At 47.1% G+C, this 22,427-nt stretch overlaps 3 pseudogenes; 1 reads left to right on the forward strand and 2 right to left on the reverse strand.

The window, feature by feature from the left end:
* Positions 1 to 1,386: 1,386 nt before the first annotated feature.
* Positions 1,387 to 3,404, reverse strand: LOC123120810 (cytochrome P450 709B2-like; annotated as a pseudogene).
* Positions 3,405 to 4,542: 1,138 nt separating this feature from the next.
* LOC123120811 (acanthoscurrin-2-like) lies at positions 4,543 to 5,271 on the forward strand (annotated as a pseudogene).
* A 1,429-nt stretch (positions 5,272 to 6,700) lies between these two features.
* LOC123120813 (cytochrome P450 709B1-like) lies at positions 6,701 to 11,277 on the reverse strand (annotated as a pseudogene).
* Between the last annotated feature and the right edge of the window lie 11,150 nt (positions 11,278 to 22,427).

The following is a 22,427-nucleotide window of genomic DNA, read 5'->3' on the forward strand; positions in this document are numbered from 1 at the left end:
CCCGGGGGCAGGTGGCTTGGGCAACAGCTACGGCATTGCGCCGACGGCAGCAGGTGTTGCCACGGGGGAAGGGCCCTTCGGCGACGGCTACGGGATCGCACCGGGCGTCGAGACATGAGCCTTCGATGGTGCAAGGGATGTTGCCGGACATGGTGAAGCGGCGGCGACGGCGGCCGGCGGTGTCGCGGGAGTGGCAGGGTTCGGCAGCCAGCCGCTAGTAGTGGACAACAGCCCCTACGACAGTGGAGCCAAGGGCAGCCATGGGGCCCATCTCGCGGCGATTGGAGCTGCGGTGTTTGTCAGCGCCATGGTCGTGGGTTTCTGACGGGAAGACGAATCAGTGGCAGTTTGGATGTGTGCGCGTGCGTTTTTCTTTTCATGTGTGTTAATATTAGCTATGTGGTGATGTGCTTGTGAGTGGTGACAAATTTGAAGCTGTATTTGTGTGATTTGAGTAAAAACTCAAAATTCAGTGAAAAATGGTTCTGTTCTAAATTGGGTGCACGTGGCTAGAACTGTGATTTCAAATCAAATACTCAAATAGGTAGATTCTACTTTGTTCATCCATCGGTGGGTTTAGTTACCCTCTTTTATGGATGTATGTAATGATGTAATATGATGTCTACTTGATCTAATATAAAACCAGATTTAATATTGAAAACACCAAAGATCCATTTAGTCGGAACTGTCTTTTTGCAGAACAGTGTTTGGATGTCAATCTTCCTGTCGAGACATAGATGTATCTCCCATTTGGATGAAATTCACAACTCAAGTCTGCTCTTCGAAGTCTTTTTGCAATGGAAATTCTGCTGTTAGCAGTTTGGGGCATCTTGATGACCAGAAATCTTCTCATCTTCAAAAATGAAAGACCCTCAATTGAGACTCTCCTTGTTGAAGATCAGGTATATGACTTTGCGACCCCGCTTCAAATCAAATGTTTGAGAGTATAATTACGTTGTCTAAGATGCGTTCCGTGATTGGATTCAGGTGGTCCTTTGGAACAAGTCTGCCAAGTCTTTAACCACTTGCTGGACTACCTCCATATGAGAATAACAAATTACATTATAGGAGGTTATAGAAAAAACACATCTCTTTCTTAAAACAACCAACTACCCATGAATTCAAAGGACACCATGAGACAAGAGGTTTTTTTTTTTTGCGACAATCGCGTCCTCGGGACCTAAACATACAAGTACATGCACAACCAAGAACCGAGTTTATTCACTTGTGTGCCACCTTCCCATATCACAGTTTTTTTTCCGCGGCTTCTCAAATCACAGGTTCATAGAGCACATCACACACACCGCACATCCACCATTTTGCTTATTTTCTAGGCAGAACATAGATATTGTTTCTTACAGACGACACAAATTAACATATTACATGTCACTTTTTTTCTCCATCCAGCAGGTGTCTGACGATTAGGGGAAGCCCATACCTAGGTGACAGCGTGAGGAAGTTTCTGGGCATGTGAACATACTGAGAAGACAGGGAGAAGGAGAATCTTCTCAGGATCATCGCCATCACGGTCTGCACCTCGATCATGGCATAGTTCCTCCCAGGGCACCCACGTGGCCCACATGAGAAGGCCAACATTGCATACATGTTCTTCACAGCCCCCAAGCTTCCTTTCTCAAGCCTCATGGGGTTGAACTCGTCGGCGTCGCGGCCCCAAATCTCCTTGCTCCGGTGCTACATCATGAGCGGAATTATTATCATGGTTCCTTTTGGAAGTTTGATGTCTGCCAATGTTGTGTCAGATGCGGTCTTCCTCAGAAAGAACGACACAGGACTTTAGAGCCTCAGTGTCTCCAGAAGGAACATGTTAAGCTGCATTGGCATATGCATCAAGATATCAGAGAATTTGTAAGACAGGAGTCAAAAGTATTATATGTGACTTGTGAACATACTAGCTTGAGTTTGCCAAGGACCTGGATGATATTGCTATAGCGGGCGTCGCCATCATCATCCCCGCATTCTCTCAGCACTTCCTCCCTGAGCCTCTCTTGCCATTCTGGGTAGATGGTGAGCAAGAACATCCCCCAGATGAGGAGGGTGGCACCTGTGTCCTGCCCTGCGGCGAAGTTGGTCTTGCACTCACCGATCATCTCATCGCTGCTCAATGACTTGACTTCTTCTGACTTGCTTGCCCATAGCATCAACCCGATTAGGTCATCTCCGTCCACACCACTCGCAAGCCGATCCTTTATGAGCCGTATTATCTTGCTCGTTATCGACCTGTCAAGTTTATGCCTGAAAGTTACGGCGGGTCGGCAGGTATCCGTATACACCAACAAATTTTTATTGAGCTAGACATATAGTGTGATCTGGCTGTGCCCGTCCAATGCTTAATTAAGAGCTCTTGCAAATGTTTATACCTAAGTCCGGGTATTCGAGGATCTGCAAACGCACGCACCGCGAGCTTCTGGATCTCCTTGCCCTCGGTGAACACCTCCCGGGCTTCTTTGTAGTGCGCGCCGAAGATCACCCGTTCAATGACTCCTAGAGTCAACTCTTCAGCGTAGCACCCCATGTCTATCTTGGCTTGGTGGCCGTCACCCTTTTCTATTAGGTTGCACCATTGCACAATCATCTTTTGTGTGCTTTCCGTTGTCATAGCTGACACAGACTAACCCATATAGGATAAACCACCAAAAGTAGGCTACTTAATTTAGTCCAACAAAACAGACGGCCAAAATAAACTTAATTACTACCGTACGTCAGTACGTGTTGCAACAACCTTGAGGTTCTCGTGGTAGAAGATCGGGTATACGACTCTGCGATGCCATTTCCAGTCATCACCGTTTGTGGTCAGAAGCCCTTTGCCGAAGATACGTTCCAAGCTTGGGTTCAGGTAGTCCTTTTGGAACAACTCAGTCCTGTCTTCCAGTACTTGCTCCACTGGCTCCAAGTCGGTAGAATATATCGTCGGTACTGGTCCCAACCAGTACAGAAATGTTTTCCCCGAGTAGATACCCGTATGTGTGTGTACTAGGTATATGATGAATAATCAGTCTTTCGGATGATAAAAAGTGAGAAACATTTCATGCATTTACCGTAATCGGCGGCCCATTTGTGAAAGAAAGGGTTGATGCGGGAGGTGTAGTCGTGGCTGCTGATATCCAGAGGCGCCTTTGTCCTCTCGGCAATCAACATCTGTTTCATCTCCCACAAGGACCCAAGGACGAATCTGTAAGGTGGCCCTCGTATCCCCTGCCGTTCAAACCAGCCGGCGACGGCGTACGGCCTCCATACCAGATGCCACAGGGACCTCCAGATCAGCCAGAGAATAAGGATGGTGGCAAGGGTGTGTACCACTTCTACCATGGTCGCCTCCATGGATATACTCCCTCTAGTCAATGGTGAGTTTTATTCAAGTCTTGGATCGTGGCTAACTATATAGGCTGGACGTGTGTCACTGTCCCGTGGTTTCCAGCTGTGAAGTTAATATGGTATAGTTGATCTGTTGGAGCTTCATGCCATACGGATAGTTCGGGATGTGTCTTATAATGCATCCGAGGAAATAGCCACCATGTGATTAGAGTGTTGAGTTGGTATTGGTTGCTTCACTTTCACACCCATAATAGAACTTTAGGCCCCTTTTTTTTGCCAGAATCTAGCTTCAAGTTATCGAGCTTTGCCAGCGAACAAAGTGAACATGTTGTGAAAATGTAATATGACAGTGTAAATTAGGGGTGAATAGCTCACGTGCGACGTTTTTGACGTGAATTGGAAAGGATGCAACGTAGTTGATGAAAATAGCTCGGGGTGCAACGTTTTACATGCCAATAATAGCCGGCACGCGACACGGGCCTTAAGCACAAGACATATCGTTATCCATTTGGATTATGGAAGTCAGCAGGACCCACAACTTATCCACGTTAGCGCTGGACTGATCAACTTGTCCACTAACCGTGGGACCCACAACTTATCCACGTCAGCGCTGAAACCACAAGCTATCCACTGACCACGGGACCCACCACATATCAAATGAATTCGAGCCATCGCCGCGCCCGTGCCAGCCCACCGCCCCATTGCCTCCAGTGCCCCCCCCCCCCCCCCCGCGCTGGCCCCCATTCTTTTTCTTCTCCGGCGATGGAGCATGCCAACGCTGGCGGCCGGCGAGAGGCGAGAGATGCCGATGTCCAGTTCAGCCTCTCGCCCCTCAGCCCGCGGTATGGTGCAGTGCCGATGACCAAGTGCCTGGACTACCCACACATCGCGCCATTGAAGCGTTTGAAAACCAAGTCGAAGGATGATACGTCTCCAACGTATCTATAATTTTTGTTCCATGCTATTATATTATCAATCTTGGATGTTTTATATGCATTATTATGTTATTTTATATCTTTTTTGGGACTAACTTATTAACCTAGTGCCAAATGCCAGTTGCTGTTTTTTTCACTGTTTTTGCCTTAACAAAGTCTAAATGGAACGGAACTTTTTGACGATTTTTCTTGAACCACAAGAGACCCTAAAATCTTCGGGAGGAGGCCAGAGGAGCCACGAGGTGGCCACAAGCTCGTACGGCGCGCCCCAGGGATGGATCGGCGGGCCAGCGACGAGCCGCGCCAAGCGCAGCACTGCGGCGGGGTCACCGGCCTTGCGGCCGCGCTGCCGCTCCCCGAGCCCATGGGCACGCACAGCAGCAACCTGCCCTTTGGCCAGGTGCAGGGCGGCTACGGGAGCTGCCGCAGGCAGCGGAGCTCGGGGACGGAGTTGTTCCAGGGGCCGGAGCAGGTGGCTTGGGCGACGGCTATGGCATTGCACCAGCATCAGGAGGAGTCGGAGGTGTTGCCCCAGGGGCAGGTGGTTTGGGCGACGGCTACGGCATTGCACCAGCGGCAGGAGGCGTCGGAGGTGTTGCCCCAGGGGCAGGTGGCTTGGGCGACGGCTACGGCATTGCACCGGCGGCAGGAGGCGCCGGAGGAGTTGGCCCGGGGGCAGGTGGCTTGGGCGACGGCTACGGCATTGCGCCGACGGCAGAAGGTGTTGCCGCGGAGGCAGGGACCTTCGGCGACGGCTACGGGATCACACCGGGCACCGGTGCTCTGCACCGGTGCAGGAGCCTTCGGCGGTGCCAGGGACGTTGCCGAACATGGTGAAGCGGCGACGGCGGCCGGCGGTGTTGCGGGAGTGGCAGGGTTCGGCAGCCAGCCACTGGTGGACAACAGCCCCTACGACAGTGGAGCCTACAAGGGCAGCCGTGGGGCCCCTCTAGCGGCGATCGGAGCCGTGGTGTTTGTCAGCGCCATGGCCGTGGGCTTCTGATCGGGAAGACGGATCAGTGGCAGTCTGGATATGCGCTCGTGCGTTTTTCTTTTCATGTGTTGATATTAGCCATATATGCTGTGCTTGTGATTGCCAGTGGTGCAAAATTTGAAGCTGTATTTGTGTGATTTGAGTTAAACTCAAAATTTAATGGAAATGGTTCTGTTCTAATTTCTAACCTGGGTGCTTAATTATCTCCAGAATTGCAATTCGATCAAATACTCAAAAAGGTAGGTTGCACTTTGTTCATCCGTCGGTGGGTTCAGTTACCATTTTATGGATGTATATGATGTCCAGATTAAATTTTCAGAAAGAATAGTAATAGACTAAATTCATTTACCATAATCAGAGGCCAATGTATATATGATCTCCTCTTGTCCCTACATTTGGCAATGAAACACCTTCAGCTCCGTGAAATTTTACAAGCAAATCATGGGATTCTAGCAAGCTCCTTGTAGAGGAATAGGATGCAACTCTCAATGTATTGATTGGATGCATATGATATATAGTACATAGGGAAGTCCTATCCTCAACTATACATAAGGAGGAAGACTTGGAGTACAAGAAATACACGTGCTAAATACATATACTCAACCCCAACACCCCCCCCCCCCCCCCGCGCCCCCAGCTCAGTCGAAGCGACACGACTGCTGACGTAGAGACTGGAGCGGAACTCCTCGAAGGACGTCGTGAGCAAGACTTTGGTCATGATATCGGCAATTTGTTGGGAGGTGGGAACGTGTAAAACACAAACATGGCCAAGAGCCACCTGATGCTGAACAAAATGGATATCCAATATGCTTGGTGCGACGATGATGAACTGGGCTAGCAGAGAGGTAGACGGTGGAGATGTTGTCGCAGTAGACCACCGTGGCCTTGTCAATAGGACACGAGAGCTCGTGAAGAAGCTGACGAAGCCAGGAACACTCGGCGACGACGTTGGCCACGACGCGATACTCAGCCTCAGCGGTAGACCGGGAGACCGTGGGCTGCCGCTTTGACGACCACGAAACCAGGGATGTCCAAGGAAGATGCAATAACCCGAAGTGGAGCGACGGGTGTCCGGGCAACCGACCCAGTCAGCGTCAGAGTAGGCGACGAGATCAGTGGCGGCAGAGGCGCGCAACGTGAGACCAAGATCCATGGCTCTGATACCATGTAGAGGAATAGGATGCAACTCTCAATGTATTGATTGGGTGCATATGCACATGTATATATAGTACATAGGAAAGTTCTCTTCTCAACTATACATAAGGAGGAAGACTTGGAGATACAAGAAATACACGTGCTAAATACATATACTCAACACTCCTGAGCAATTTAATTGGCTATCGGTCATTGCTTTATAATATGAAACGGGGGAAACCCTTTATCGTTTTAATTGGCTATCGAAATGTTCTTGTCAACTAAAGCATAAAAATATATTTATCTAGTTATTGATGCATGGATCCAAAACATTTCCGAAGTCCCAAGTTTTAGTTGTGTGATCTGCCAGGAAAATAGTAAAAGATCCATTTAGCCAAAATTGTACTTCTACACAACAGTGTTTAGATATCTTTTTGGAAAGTGGATCAAAAACCTTTATCATGCTTATGAGGAAAATCAGATCGAAAACCTGAACAATTTGATCCCATTTGTGAGGAAAACCGGCCCAAAACCAAACAAGTAACAAGGTTAAAAGAAGAAGAAATGGACGCCCAGAAAGGCACAAGTAGATGTTGGGTGTCGATGAGGGATCACAATACCAATACTTTGAAAACAACCTAACGCACCGCTCCGGCGTGTGTACCAAACCCCACGAGACAACATAGGAGCATCCAGAATAAGCGAATGCCTGAAGACGAACCTTGACTGGGTCACTAGGGCCTCTGCCATGGAAAATCGGAACGTTTAGCAAGTTGGGGAGGCATCATTGTGCCATCATTTAAGGAAGGTGAATGGAGAAAACACCAAGAGCCCGAAGCTCGCCGGAACACAACGGCAACCATGTGAGGGTTTTGAGCATCCCCAACAACAGTGTTTAGATGTCATCTACTCCTCAAGACATAATTTTTTTTAGAAAAGAAGGATGACCCCCGGCCTCTGCATCTGGGCGATGCATACGGCCATTTTATTAATTATTCTCACAAGACCTTACAAAGCAATACAACAGTAAGACTAAAGCCGTCGTCTAAGCAACAAACTGTCGCTACACCTATCTAGTTGATGAAGGGGCACAGATAGCCTGGGCCTAATACCAAACAGACATCGCAGCCAAACCTAACATCTAAGACCTGAGGTCCCATCCAGGACGCCTGCCGGGCATGGGTCTCACCGGTCCGGCGTGCTCTCAGAGGCCGCCGCCGCTGCCGCCAACTGTCACCGCTCCATCTTCAGAACTGTACTGATGCATCAACCTTGCTTAGTCCAGCTATCGTCGACGCCACCACGGCGCCCAACGGCACCTCCTCCCTGCGCGCAAACAGCTGAGCACGTCATGGTCGCCACTGATACACCTCAGCACCATGCTGCCAAGTACCACCAGCCGACACAGCTTGAAGTCTTTGGAAGATCGGTCATGCGTAGCACCTGCCGACCAGGCATGACAAAGCGTAGCACCTGTCGGTCAGGCATGACTTGACATCTCCACCGAAGCTCCATGCAAGACGAAGCCGCTCCACCTCCTGCCTATGACTTCCAGCGCTGCTCCACAAACGATGCTTCCAAGAGAAAAACGACACCGCAGTGCCGCCATCGTCCGATCTGGAACACCAGATCCTAGGGTTTCCCCCGGAGCAGCACGAGTGGGTCGACAGTAATTACACGACGATGCCTTCATCAAGGTAACGACATAGAACGCCGCCATCGCCTGCCGTCGGCTCTGTTTTCACCGGCAACCATGTCTCCCCAACTCGCAGCCGGGACTAGATGATGGATCTCGAGATCGAATCACCAAGCCTCTGGCCGGCCACCTCCGACGAAGAAGATGACCACCACCACTAGCTACACCGGCCAGAACAGATCTGCCAGGGGTGCCGCCAAGCAGTCCACCAGGCCCTCGACGCCGTCGCCGATCTAAAGCCAGATGACATGCCGCCGGAGACGGCATCGTGCCGCCGCCCGATCCAGGCCAGCCGCCGCAGCAGCCGCCCGTGGCCCGAGGCAGGGCCGACCGCCGCCGCCGTCGAAGCCATCGCCGCCGCTTCTAGATCGGCCGCACCTCCACGCATGTTGGGGCCCCGCCACCCCTGAGACGCGGGAGGGAGGAAGAGCCCCCGCCACCCCCGTCGGCCTCCGGGCGCAAGCCGGCGGCGTCCTCCGGCGGCGGCGGGAGGAAGGAAGGAAGATAGGCTAGGCCCCGGCGACGGCTAGGGTTGGGGAGCCACCCGTGTCGCCCGAGCGGGGGGCGACGCGGGCACAAGAGAGGGAGAAGGAGAAGACATAGATGTATCTCCCATTTAGATGAAACTCGCAACTCAAGTCGGCTCTTTGAAGTCCTTCTACAATGGAAATTATGTTCTTAGCAGTTTGGGGCATCTTGATGACTAGAAATCTTCTCATCTTCAAAAATGAAAGACCCTCAATTAAGATTCTCCTTGTCGAAGATCGATTAAATGACTTTGCAGTCCACTTCAATTGATCTATTTGAGAGTACAATTCCGTTGTGTAAGATGGTTTCCATGATTGGATTCAGGTGGTCCTTTTGCAACAAGTCTGCCCTGTCTTTAAGCACTTGCTTGACTACCTCCATATCAGTATAACAAATGACGGTATAGGGGGTTATAGGAAACATATCTCTTTCTAAAAATATCAACTACACATGAATTCAAAGGACGCAATGCATGAGAAAACATGTTGTAGTATCTCGAAGAGGACTTAAACATACAAGTATACAACTACATACACAACCAAGATTGGAGTTTATTTACTTGTGTGCCACCTTCCCAAATCACGGCAGTTTCACAAAGCACATCACACACCACACATCCATCTTGCCTCTTTTCTAGGCAGAACATAGATATTATTTCTTACAAATGACACAAATTAAGATATTAAATATCACTTTTTTCTCCATCCAGCAGATTCCTCACGATTAGGGGAAGGCCATACCTAGGTGCAAGTGAGATGAAGTTCCTGGGCATGTGAACATACTGGGAAGAGAGGGAGAAGGAGAATCTTCTCAGGATCATCATCATCACAGTCTGCACCTCGATCATGGAATAGTTCCTCCCTGGGCACCCACGTGGCCCGCATGAGAAGGCCAACATTGCAAGCGTGTTGTTGGTAGCCCCCAAGACACCGTTCTCAAACCTCATGGGGTTGAACTCGTCGGCGTCGAGGCCCCAAATCTCCTTGCTCCGGTGCAACATCATGACCGGAATTGTTATCATGGTTCCTTTTCGAAATTTGATGTTTGTTAATGTTGTGTCAGACGCGGTCTTCCTCAGCAAGAACGGCACGGGACTGTAGAGCCTCAATGTCTCAAGAAGGAACATGCTAAGCTGCATTGGCATATGCACCAAGATATCAGAGAATTTATAAGACATGAGTCAAAGTATTATATACTAGCTTGAATTTGCCAAGGACTTGGATGTTATTGCTATAGGGGGCATCGCCATCATCATCCCTGCATTCTCTCAGCACTTCCTCCCTGAGCTTCTCTTGCCATTCGGGGTAGATGCTGAGCAAGAACATCCCCCAGGTGAGCACCTAAGTCCTGCCCAGCGGCAAAAATGGTCTTACCGATCATCTCACCGTAGCTCAATGATTCAACCTCTTTTAACTTGTACGCCTGCAGCATCAACTCGAGTAGGTCGTCTCCGCCGACACCACTGGCAAGCCGGTCCTTTATGAGCTGTGTTATATTGCTCGTCGCCGACTTGTCAAGTTTCCATGCCCTAATGTTACGGGGTGTGGGCAGGTATCTGTATATAAAAACAAATTTTAGCAAGATATGTAGTGTGATATGGCTGCCAGTCCAATGCTTATTAATGTGTGGTTTTGCTAAATCTAGCATCTCGACTATATAATCTATAAATATTATACCTAAATCCGGGTATTCGAGGATCCGCAAACGCATATACCGCGAGCTTCTGGCACTCCTTGCCCGCGACAAACACCTCCCGGGCTTCTTTGCTGTTTTGGCCGAAGATCACTTGTTCAATGACTCCTAAAGTCAACTCTTCAGCGTAGCACCTCATGTCTATCTCGGCTTGGTGGCCATCACCCTTTTCTATTTGGTTGCACCATTGCGCAATCATCTTTTGTGTGCCTTCCCTTGTCATAGCTGACACAGACTACACATAGGATAAACCACCAAAAGTATGCTATTTAGTCCGTCCAGCAAAATAGACGGCTAAAATAAAACTTAGTACCGTGTTCGTTTGTTGTAGTCTAGGCAACAACCTTGAGGTTCTCGTGGTTGAAGATCGGGTGTACGACTCTGCGATGCCGTTTCCAGTCATCACCGTTTGTGGTCACAAGTCCTTTGCCGAAGATGCGTTCCAAGATTGGATTCAGGTAGTCATTTTGGAATAACTCTGTCCTGTTTTCCAGTACTTGCTTCACTAGCTCCAAGTCGGTAGAGTATATTGTCGGTGTTGGTCCCAACCAATACAGAAATGTTTTCCCTAAGTAGATATGCACACATGCATTCATATGAGGGCTTAATTAAATGATACTCCTACTAGTACTATATGATGAACAACCTGCAGTCTTTCAGATGATAAAAAGTGAGAAACATTTCATGCATTTACCGTAATCGGCGGCCCATTTGTGAAAGAAAGGATTGATGCGGGAGGTGTAGTCGTGGCTGCCGATATCCAGAGGCGTCTTTCCTCTCTCGACAACCAACATCTGTTTCATCTCCCACAAGGACCCAAGGACGAATCTGTAAGGTGGCCCTCGTATCCCCTGCCGTTCAAACCAGCCGGCGACGGCGTACGACCTCCATACCAGATGCCACAGGGACCTCGAGATCAGCCAGAGTGTAAGGATGGCGGCAAGGGTGTGCACCATTACTACCATGGTCGCCTCCATGGATATACTCCTAGTCAATGGTGGGTTTGTTCAAGTCTTAGATCGTGGCTAGTTATATAGGCTGGACGTGTGTCATTGTCCCGGCGTTTCCGGTTGTGAAGTTACTATGGTACGGTTGATCTGTTGCAGCTTCATGCCATACTGATACTATTTTGAGGAAATAGCCACCATGTGATCTGAGTGTTGAGCTGGTATTGGTTGCATCACTTTCACGCCCATAATATAACTTTAGGCTTTTATTTTTATTTTTGCCAGAATCTAACTTTAAGTTCTGCCAGCGAACAAAGTGAACGTGTTGTGAAAACGTAATATGACCATTTTAATTAGAGTCAAATGCATTTCATTTTGTCATCACCTAAGATATTATGTGATACAGTAGAAGATAAGATGAAACACTTAGTTGTAAACTTGTAATACTCCCTACTAAAGTTGTACTAAAGCAGCGACAGTTAATATGGATCGGACGGAGTATTACATATTGTTTTAACATGCACTTTTTATTTTTGGTTTTGAAGATTTCAAACAAATTTGGACACCACCGAGTCAATATATGTGCATGAAAACTCATTTTGTAGTTGATAAAATTGTCAGGATGCTTTAAAAAAACAAATGATAGCATGTGCTTGGATAAGTGAGACTACAAGATTGAACCAGAAAAGTATCATTGAATGCATGGTTCGTGATCAATGGCGGAATAGACATGCAAGTTTGCACCAAGTAATAAACTAGCATCTTAGCCATATTTCCATATAAAGCAAAACATGTGTTGCTTGTGAAGGCAGCAGAGTTGTTCTTGTCGGTGTTGTTGTCACGCATGATGGTGAAGACACCATCGACCGTAGTCTGAGTAGTTGCATGCCATCTAGAAAGTAATCAGTCACTTGCGGTGCAATTGCCCCCCTCATTGGATACAGGTTCTCAAGAACAAAACGGACAACGCGGAGATTATTTCGTGTTTGTGTAACTTCAAGAGGATGTCAAATATGTAAAGCCTTTCATGCATGTGAAATCTGATGACATAGGTTTTAGGTATCCATTTCTGTAAGTTCGTATAGAACCAAAACACGGAAACCATATAACAACGGCAAGTCGCATCCAGAAGAGTCGAGGTTTATGTCCTGCTTCTGCAACACAAGAGGAATAAGGTAACATGCCAATCAGTTAAAAAAAGATAACATGAAAAAGGAAGAACTTCCAACACCCTCAATAAGGTCACGATGTCCGTGGATACCACCGTTGTTATGTAATAGCAACGATAGATCATCTAGATTTTTTGGTCGTCAAAAGCTTACGTGTTGATAGGTGCTTAGTTTTGAATTGTTGCCTTTGCCTAGCCTGGGCGTTTCAGCTCTTTGCTTTTGTGGGTTCGATCTGTGGATGCCCAAAACATGAGCTGGTCCATGTTTTAGATAACCTGCTTGCGCTTTAGCTTTCCTTTCAGGCAGTAGCTTGTAAGAAATTATGGTTTCAGTTAAAAGAAATCGGAGAGGATGTTCTCTTTATCTCCAATATCTAAAAAGAATCTAAGGTTCCTTTCCTGCCAAGGGCCGTGTACTGCCGAGCCTTTCGTCCATCCTCCCACCCCACGTCCAATCTCCACCAAATTATTTTTGTTGCCCCTCTTCCCTTAAGCGCACAAAAAAATAGTAGACACCGCATATCCATCTTGTCACATGAAAACCTAGGGCCGCCTCGCCTAACTCCGCGGCCACCGCACCGGCTGACCGCTTCTGCTTCCGCAGTCCCCACTCCTCATTTCCTCGTTCTCGCTGCAACCCCGCGCCCTAGCCTCACTGCATCGGCCATGTCCGCTGCCGCGGGCGCCGTTCCCCTCCTCCCTGTTCTCCATCTCGATCAACCGGTCCGCGTAGGGGCGCGACAACGTCGTCCTCTCGACGTGCCGGGCAGCATGATGCCAATAACAATTTCTTCTACCTCAATCCCATGCATGGCGCCACGGTCGTCGTCCTGCCCCTGCAAGAAGCACCGTCACCTCCTGCTCTTCTCCTCATCTGGCTGCCTTGTTGGGGAACGTAGTATTTCAAAAAATTTACCTACGATCATGCAAGATCTATCTAGGAGAAGCATGGCAACGAGCGGGGAGAGTGTGTCTACGTACCCTCGTAGACCGAAAGCGGAAGCGTTTAGTAATGCGGTTGATGTAGTCGAACGTCTTCGCGATCCAACCGATAAAAGTACCGAACGCAAGGCACCTCCGCGATCTACACACGTTCAACTCGGTGACGTCCCTCGTACTCTTGATCCAGTTGAGGCCGAGGAAGAGTTTCGTCAGCACGACGGCGTGGTGACGGTGATGATGAAGGTACCGTCGCAGGGCTTCGCCTAAGCACTATGACAATATGACCGAGGTGGAAAACTGTGGAGCGGGGCACCGCACACGGCTAAAGATCAACTTGTGTGTCTATGGGGTGCCCCCCTCCCCCGTATATAAAGGAGGGGAGGAGGAGGAGGGCCGGCCACAAGGGGTGCGCCCAAGGGGGGATTCCTACTCCTAGTAGGAGTAGGTTTCCCCCTTTCCTAGTCCAAGTAGGAGAAGAAGGAAGGAGAGGGAAAGGGAGAGGGAAAGAGGGGCCGCGCCCCTTCCCCAAGTCCTATTCGGACTCCCCTTGGGAGGGGGGCGCCACCTCCTGGCTGCTGCCCTGTCTCTCCCCTAAGGCCCACTAAGGCCCATTACTTCCCCGGGGGGGGGGGGGTTCCGGTAACCCCTCCGGCACTCCGGTTTTATCCAAAACAAATCCGAACACTTCCGGTGTCCTAGTAACATGGTCCAATATATCAATCTTTATGTCTCGACCATTTCGAGACTCCTCGTCATGTCCTTGATCTCATCCAGGACTCCGAACAACCTTCGGTCATAAAATCACATAAACTCATAATACAAATCGTCATCGAACGTTAAGCGTACGAACCCTACGGGTTCGAGAACTATGTAGACATGACTGAGACACATCTCCGGTCAATAACCAATAGCGGAACCTGGATGCTCATACTGGCTCCTACATATTCTACGAAGATCTTTATCGGTCAAACCTCATAACAACATACGTTGTTCCCTTTGTCATCGGTATGTTACTGTTGCGGAACGTAGTATTTCAAAATTTTCCTACGATCACGCAAGATCTATCTAGGAGAAGCATAGCAATGAGCAGGGAGAGTGTGTCCACGTACCCTCATAGACCGAAAGGGGAAGCGTTTAGTAACGCGGTTGATGTAGTCGAACGTCTTCGCGATCCAACCGATCCAAGTACCGAACGCACAGCACCTCCGCGATCTGCACACGTTCAACTCGATGATGTCCCTCGTACTCTTGATCCAGCTGAGGCCGAGGGAGAGTTTCTCAGCACGACGGCGTGGTGACGGTGATGATGAAGTTACCGACGCAGGGCTTTGCCTAAGATCTACAACGATATGACCGAGGTGGAAATCTGTGGAGGGGGGCACCCACTAGTAGAAACCAGGGCTTTCGTTCGGGCCTGGCCAACCCATTAGTCCCGGTTCAGTCATGAACTGGGACCCATGGGGGAATTCGTCCCGGTTCGTGAGCCCAGGGGGCCGGCCGGGGCCTCGTGGGCATTGGTCCCGGTTCATCTGGATCCATTTGTCCCGGTTCTAGGCACGAACCGGGACCAATGGGCCGCGCTCCTGGCCCACAGCCATTGGTACCGGTTCGTGCCTAGAACCGGTACAGAAGGGGGGGGCTTTAGTCCCGGTTCCTGCCACGAACCGGGACAAATAAGTTGCCTATATATACCCATCGCCGCGGCAGAGCACTCCACAGTGCTCTGTTTTTTCTGGCCGGCGAGGGGAGGGCATTTGGGTGCTCTAGCTCACCTCCTATGCACATGAGGTGTTCGATGAAATGCCCGAGCCACACTAGTTAAGCTTTCTCCTCTCGAAGCTCGACCTCGGAGCTCCATTTTTCCCGAGATTTATCTAGATTTAGCGGTCCGTCACGCCCCGTCCCCGTTTTCACCGCCGTCGTCGCCCGCGCCGATCTCGTCGCCGGCACCACCGTGGTGAGCCTCTTGTTCTTATCTTCTTTCTGATTTTCTTACTTTAGATAGATACTTGTCTGATTTTCTTACTTTAGATAGATACTTGTCTAATTTTCTTACTTTAGATAGATACTTGTCTGATTTTCTTACTTTTGACACACATAATTATATATAATGCACGCAGATGAACCGACAATGGATGTACGGTGACAGACACACCTCCGAGTACATTAAGGGCGTGCATAATTTTCTCGAAGTGGCTGAGGCAAACAAGCAGAATGGTTTTATGTGTTGTCCATGCCCTAAATGTGGGAATACGAAGTCTTACTCTGACCGGAAAATCCTTCACACCCACCTGCTTTACAAGGGTTTCATGCCACACTATAATGTTTGGACGAGGCACGGAGAAATAGGGGTTATGATGGAAGACGGCGAAGAAGAAGAGGACGATGACAACTATGTGCCCCCTGAATACGGTGATGTTGCAACGGGGGGAGCTGCTGAAGATCAAGAGGAACCAGACGATGTGCCCGATGATGCTGCAACGGGGGAAGCTGCTGAAGATAAAGAGGAACCAGACGATGTGCCCGATGATGATGATCTCGGTCGGGTCATTGTCGATGCAAGGACGCAGTGCGAAAGTCAAAAGGAGAAGCTGAAGTTCGATCTCATGTTAGAGGATCACAAAAAAGGGTTGTACCCCAATTGCGAAGATGGCAACACAAAGCTGGGTACCGTACTGGAATTGCTGCAGTGGAAGGCAGAGAATGTTGTGCGTGACAAAGGATTTGAGAAGCTACTGAAAATATTGAAGAAGAAGCTTACAAAGGATAACGAATTGCCCGACAGTACGTACACAACAAAGAAGGTCGTATGCCCTCTAGGATTGGAGGTGCAGGAGATACATGCATGCCCTAATGACTGCATCCTCTACCATGGTGCGTACGAGGATTTGAACGCATGCCCGGTATGCGGTGTATTGCGGTATAAGATCAGATGAGATGACCCTGGTGATGTTGACAGTGAGCCCCGCAGGAAGAGGATTCCTGCGAAGGTGATGTGGTATGATCCTATAATACCACGGTTGAAACGACTGTTCAGAAACAAAGAGCATGCCAAGTTGATGCGATGGCACAGTGAGGACCGTAAGAAAGACGGGAAGTTGAGAGCACCCGTTGACGGGTCAAAATGGAGAAAAATCGAGAGAGAGTACTGGGCTGAGTTTGCACGTGACCCAAGGAATGTTGGTTTGGTTTAAGCGTGGATGGCATTAATCCTTTCGGGGAGTAGAGCAGCAATCACAGCACTTGGCCCGTGACTCTATGTATGTATAACCTTCCTTCTTGGATGTGCATGAAGCGGAAGTTCATTATGATGCCAGTTCTCATCCAAGGCCCTAAGCAACCCGGCAACGACATTGATGTGTACCTAAGGCCATCAGTTGAAGAACTTTTACAGCTGTGGAATGGAAACGGTGTACGTGTGTGGGATGAGCACAGACATGAGGAATTTAACCTGCACGCGTTGATGTTTGTAACCATCAACGATTGGCCCGCTCTCAGTAACCTTTCAGAACAGACAAACAAGGGATACCACGCATGCACGCACTGTTTAGCTGACACCGAAAGTATATACCTAGACAAATGCAGGAAAAATGTGTACCTGGGCCATCGTCGATTTCTTCCGACCAACCATCAATGTCGAAAGAAAGTCAAGCATTTCAAAGGCGAGGCAGATCACCGGAAGAAGCCCGCCATGCGTACCGGTGATCACGTACTTGCTATGGTCAATGATTTACACGTAATCTTTGGAAAGGGTCCCGGCGGACTAGCTGTTCCGAATGACGCTGAGGCACGCGCACCTATGTGGAAGAAGAAATCTATATTTTGGGACCTACCCTACTGGAAAGTCCTAGAGGTCCGCTCTTCGATCGACGTGATGCACGTGACGAAGAACCCTTGTGTGAACCTGCTAGGCTTCTTGGGCGTGTATGAGATTGTCCGTTTTGTACACGAAGTGCATCCAGTTTTTGCCGTAACCCTCTCAACTTTCTTGCACATGCTATGTGGATGAAATGATGATACCATACCAACTTTCAACTTTTTCAGAGTTCATTTGAAATGCTTTTCAATTTCAGGGTTTCATAGCTCAAAATAATCAGTAAATGCATGAAAAATAGCAAATGAAGTCAGAAAGGGTTGAAAATTGATGATATGGCTTTGAATGGTACATTTTGAACACTGAAGATAAACCTCTAGTATTATTGAAACTAAAAATATATAAAATTGATGCAACTAAAATTATCAAAGTATTTTCTGTTCAAAATCATTAAAAGCAAAAAGAATTTTCATAAAGAACTTTTTTGTTACAAACTTTAATAGCAAAAAGAATTATCATAAAATAAAATAAATAAGTAATTAGAAACAAAATAATATAAACTTTAATAAAATATATAAGTAGAAACAAAATAAAATAAAATAAACTTTAATAACATAAATAAAATTTATGAAACTAAAATTATCAAAGTATTTTTTGTTCAAAACATTATAAGCAACCTCTAGTATTATTGAAACTAAAATTATATAAAATTGATGCAACTAAAATTATCAAAGTATTTTCTGTTCAAAATCATTAAAAGCAAAAAGAATTTTCATAAAGAACTTTTTTTGTTAGAAACTTTAATAGCAAAAAGAAATATCATAAAGTAAAATACATAAGTAATTAGAAACAAAATAAAATAAAATAAAATAAGTTTTTTGTTGTAAGTAGAAAAAAACAAAATAAATAAAGCAAAAAAGAAAACAAAAAACAGGGAAAATAAAAAATATGCCACCTACTGGGCCACCACGGCGTGAATACGACTAGAAACCCATCCATGGGCCAGGATTCAGGCCCGCAGAAGGCCCAGTAGGCCCATCAGGCATAGCAGTGACAATTAGGCCCGTAAGCCTGCAATGGAGAGGAGCTCGAGAGGGGTGCGGCAGTGGGGCTTATAAACCGCTGCGCGCCCCTCTCAACTAGCAAGGTGGGACTAAACTCCCACCACCACGCCATTGCACAAGGCCTTTGGTCCCAGTTGGTGGCACCAACCGAGACTAAAGGGGAGCATTGGTACCGGTTCGTAGCATCAACCGGGACCAATGCCGCCCTTTAGTACCGGTTGTTGCCACCAACCGGTACCAAAGGCCTCCGCTTCCCGCCCTTTGGGCTGCTGAAAAGAGGCCTTTGGTCCTGGTTGGTGACACCAACCGGGACTAAATGTGGCATTCGTCCCGGTAGCTCTCACGAACCGGGACCAATGCTTCGTCTATATAACTAGCACTTGTGAAAATTTTCATTCAGTTCGTCTTCCCCGCCCCGACGACGCCGCCAGGCTGCCCCTCTGCGCCTCGCCGTCGCCGTCGTCGCCCTGCCTTCGACGCCATCCCGCGCCGCCCCGACGCCATCCCGCGCCGTCCAGACGCCGTCGCCGCCCCGTGCCCCCCTGCACAGACGTCGCCGGCCCTGCCTCCTCGTCGCCCGTCGCCACGTCCCTCACCGTCGCCGTTGCTGTGCCCTGCTTCATCGTCGCCCGTCGCCGCGCCCCTCACCGTCGCCGCGCCCCTCGCCGTCGCCATCCCCGTGCCCTGCCTCCTCGTCGCCGCCCCCTTGCGTAGTGAGCTCATATATATGAATTTTCCTAATTTAGATGTGTAGTTAATTGAGTTGTTGTAATTTGTTCATATTGTGTTAGAATTTTTTTCTGTTCATAGATTTTTTGGTGATATTATTGTTGAATATGCAAATGTTCGTATGTTCATATATATGCAAAGAATATGTCAATTTTTATGATTTTCTGTTCATAGAATTTTTATGATTTTTTTCTGTTGTAATTTGTTCATAGAATTTTAATGATTTTTTTCATAGAATTTTCTTTGTCAATTTATGTATATGTTCATATTGTGTATGTATAGGGAAATTGTGTATGATCAAAGTCATTTATGTATATGTTCATATTTAGAAGAAAAAGCAGGAGAGGAAAAAGGAAAATAAGAAGAGAAAGTGTTTAATATAATTGGTTAGAAAAATAATAGAACAAGTTAAACTAGTTTATTTTTAGTAAGTACTACTTTATTTCATTTATAGTAAGTGCTTAGTAGTTGAACTAGTTGATTTAATAAAACTACTTCATTTTACTATATATATAAGTAGTTTATTTTTAGTAAGTACTACTTTATTTCATTTATAATAAGTGTTAAGTAGTTGAACTAGTTGATTTAGTAAAACAACTTTATTTTACTATAGAAGTAGTTTATTTTTAGTAAGTACTACTTTATTTTATTTATAGTAAGTGCTTAGTAGTTGAACTAGTTGATTTAATAAAACTACTTTATTTTACTATAGAAGTAGTTTATTTTTAGCAAGAAAATTAATAGAAATAGTTTATTTCTTTAGTTGAAGCAATTATTCCCGCATCGGCATCAACGATGCCTATCCCGCATCCTCGTCGTCGACTCAGCGGAGGAGGCCGGCTTGATCAGAGGGGCCATGTCCGGGACTGGGCTCCGCCGGGCTGGTATTAGGAGGTGCTACCTTCCGGGGGGCGTAGGTTGGTGAGGAGCCAGCCCGTCGTTGACCCGATCCTTGTTTGGTGGCGGTCGCGTGGGCCAGTGACGGTGCCGAGGCTTCCGAACACCGCGGAGGTGGTACATCACCGTGTCAGCGAGGAGGACGAGCACATCCGTCGCTACATGGTTGCGTTGGAGGGCAGGTTCGACAATACCTGGCAGGTTCTTCAGGGATCTCACTGGAGCTATGATCTTGTGATGGTTCCTTCTCTTTGGGTGTCCACGGCCCGCGCCGATACCCGTCGGGCGCTACGGTTCTAGCTGTATTAGCGATGCTATATGTATGATAGTATTCGAGGAGTATTAGTGATAATATTCGATGATGTACGGACACAAGAGATGATGTAGTTTTGCTTATAATTGAATGCATGCTAATTTGAATACTACTTTATTTTACGATTTGCTTTTGCTTATTGAATGCTCAAATTGGAAAAGTACTCCTACTTTGAATGCTAAAATTGGAGAGCACTATGCAAGGCGTATGCATTTGATTACTTGATAGCTTATAGGGTTTTTGTTTTTACAGAAATCTAGGAGCCCCCTCCATCATCCGTGCCGTCTTCCCCGTCACCGACCCCCCTCCGACCTCGAGGTGAGACCAGCCAAATCTCCATGTCAATATGAGTCCTATAATATGAGTCCTCGGGTTGACTTTAAGTCTGTCGATTCTCCATCATATATGAGAGGACGAAGAATCCCGACTGTTGTCGTGGGGTAGTTTCTCCTTCGTTCCCGTGTGCTAGACAATTTGGTGTAATGCACTCGGGAACAAAAGGAGGAGCTACCATCACCGACGGTCGCAAATGTCAGAGAGGAATCAGTGAGGGAGAGTCTCCAACCATATATATATATGAGATGACGAAGAACCCGACTGTTGTCGTGGGGGTAGCTTCTCCTTCATTCCCGTGTTGAGAGTCTTCAAGAAAAGACTCGACAGACCGATAGTCAACCCGTGATGAATAATAATGATCTAACTTAGGTTTTTTAGTATATATATTTAATTGTATACGTTTAATATTTGAATTATGAACATAGGAAATGTCGTACTTGGACGACGAAAGTCTCCCGGGGGAGTGCGACTGGTGCCACGATGACCGAGGTCTGTGCGACAGGCCTCACCTGGACGAAGATCGACGCTTCGGCATTAAGCTGGAGGAGACCTTCGATGTTGAAACGGTACGCAACGACGACAAGTGTTATTTTTTCGTAATTAAGCACGACTTCAAATATTTCAACGTGTACTTTTCATCTCTTACAATTCGACTAGCTTATCCCATGCCATGCAAGACGCTATGTCTTGGAGAGGATGGGTTTTGAAGACCATGAAAGTTTCGAAACAAAGAAAATTCACCTAAGGACCCATCATGGTGTGGATTTTGAAGTAAAGTTGTACAATTCTGAGAGCGTAACCCATTTTGGTTGCAAAAAATGGGAAGCACTTTGCAAGATGTATGGTTTTGATGAGGGTATGCTTGTCACCATGGATCTTGGTGATCCTGACATCGAGCAAGACAATATGGACATTTGGGTCCTTGTTGATACGCCTCCAATTCTACCGCTATGTGAGTTTCTCAAACATAGTTATTAACTAATTTATATTGTTCATTTCAAAATAGTTGACAGCTTATTTCCATTGACAGCTTATTTTGATTGTTCAAACAATGTGCAGAACATGGTAGACAGAACCTACTACACCAATGGCTCTGAGTTAACTTATAAGGAGAAAAATCATCTGGTCGGATTTTTTTACTGATCTTGAGAATTACAATATCTATTGTAAAACTCCTCCACATTATGGTCAATACGTGCCACTAGTGCACGTGTTGAACTACGGTAACTACTATGGAGATACCCTGGTAAGGTTTTTTACTATTACAACATCCGTGCATCTTTTGCATACTTCTAAAACTAGTACATCATTGCTAACTATGAAGTTATTACTATGTTTTTCAACAGATAATCCCAGAGGATTGTGTGCCTCATCTGATGTATCAGAGTGGTCGCCTTGATGTTTTGAACATACGTCCAGGTCATCCTACGAATCTCAACTGTCCATACCGGATTTCTAAAAGAAGTGGAGACATGAAAATCAAGGAATGGAAAAATGTATGGAAAGTCGTAAGGAGGTTCTTGGAAGCAAAAGGAAGCGAAGCGCAAGAATTGGAGACAGGATGATCTCCATTCTCCATAATGGAGAGTCAGGGTCTATATTGTTTTATGCTATTTTACCTTAAAGAGGGTGTTTAGGTCCTACCTAATACTGATGATCATGTGCTAAGAGCAATTAAGTAGGGTTGGTTCGATGACTATGAGGATGACGATCGTACGACTTGTTATTAATAACGAGTAGAAGTTGTATGATGATGATTAGTAGGACTTGTTATTATATATGATGATGCATGATGCGAGCATGAAGAGTTATTATATATCAGCGGGTGAAATGAACATGGATTGGATTGAAGTGAAGGCAACATGCATGTGGTGCATGTCAAAAGTAGTACAATCCAAACTTGAT

The sequence above is a fragment of the Triticum aestivum genome, chromosome 5D (assembly GCF_018294505.1).
Source record: "Triticum aestivum cultivar Chinese Spring chromosome 5D, IWGSC CS RefSeq v2.1, whole genome shotgun sequence".
In the NCBI taxonomy this organism is placed as follows: Eukaryota; Viridiplantae; Streptophyta; class Magnoliopsida; order Poales; family Poaceae; genus Triticum; species Triticum aestivum.